Here is a 318-nt window from a genome sequence, read left to right as displayed (position 1 = left end):
TGGTAGTTAGTTTCTATCCTCTGTTAGGACCTCAGTGACGTCACGAGCATGTGTACCATGTGACCGCTCCACTGCGCATTACCTATTAGTGAGCGGTAAATATGAACAGGCAAAAGCGCTAATTGGTTCTACTGGCAGGCAGCGAACTCTTTATAGGACCCAGGGGGATCACTGTGCCACAATGTACTGGTTATGTGTAAAGCACATGTGCAAACTAATGCCTCAGACGCAAGGCGCGTAGGGCTAGTCCACACGGGGAGATAGCGACGCGTTTGCGGTCGCGGCGACAAAGCGCCGCGCCAGTCGCCGCGACCGGCG

Source organism: Xenopus laevis, chromosome 7L (genome assembly GCF_017654675.1).
Source record: "Xenopus laevis strain J_2021 chromosome 7L, Xenopus_laevis_v10.1, whole genome shotgun sequence".
Classification (NCBI taxonomy): Eukaryota; Metazoa; Chordata; class Amphibia; order Anura; family Pipidae; genus Xenopus; species Xenopus laevis.
Note: the sequence above shows the minus strand (reverse complement) of the source record.